Source organism: Terrapene carolina, unplaced genomic scaffold (genome assembly GCF_002925995.2).
Source record: "Terrapene carolina triunguis isolate 2854851 unplaced genomic scaffold, T_m_triunguis-2.0 Scaffold50788, whole genome shotgun sequence".
Taxonomy (NCBI): domain Eukaryota; kingdom Metazoa; phylum Chordata; order Testudines; family Emydidae; genus Terrapene; species Terrapene triunguis.
This window is the reverse complement of record NW_020715139.1, coordinates 6585-7393: the sequence shown is the minus strand read 5'-3', so window position 1 is coordinate 7393 and position 809 is coordinate 6585.

Here is an 809-nt window from a genome sequence, read left to right as displayed (position 1 = left end):
ATTGTCCTTGTTCATGGGCCATCCGCCCTGTCTGGCTTTTCCATCGTTGTACCTGAAGTGTTGGCAGTGGGAGTCACCCAAAGTTGAAATACAAATACATAGTCAATATTCCTAATTTCTGATACAGAAATGACACCTGCATACAAATAGGATAATCGCATTCAGTAAATCATAACCTTTCCTATGATATCTCACATGAGCCATCTTGCATAAAGCATATCTCAGTTATGTCATATTCATGTCGTAATCATATTTTCATAAAGAATATGGAATGACACGTCACAATCTGCATGGCTATTTTTAGCCCTGTAGCTTAAGCCTCATGAGCCTGAGTCAGCTGACCCAGGCTCTGAGAGTCGCTGCTGCAGGAGTTTTTGCAGTCTGCACATGCCCTCTGTCTCCCTTCTTTTGTGTAAGCGGGGAAATAGTCCCGCTATTGTGGGCAACTTTCCTGGCTTCTGCACTACCCCGGTGAAGTGGGCTAGCGAAAGGATCTGAGTCCTCGCTCCCACTTCCTTTACCCAGATGCCTTGCCCTTGAGGACTCCCCTTCCACTCTCCTGTCGGGGTTACGAGGACTCTGCCAGACAAGACTGGGCCCAGGATTCCTGGGGGGCTCAACCCCCAACCCTGCTGTGGTCACCTAGGACACCGGCTAGGGTGTCCCCACTCTGGGGTACTCTCTCTGCACTGGGCACCTCTCTGACCCACTGATCATTTCATACAATTTAAAGCAAATACAAGTTGTTTAATTAACAATTAATTAAAAAAAAAAGAATAAGGAAAAATGGGAACAGTTAAAGGAAAACA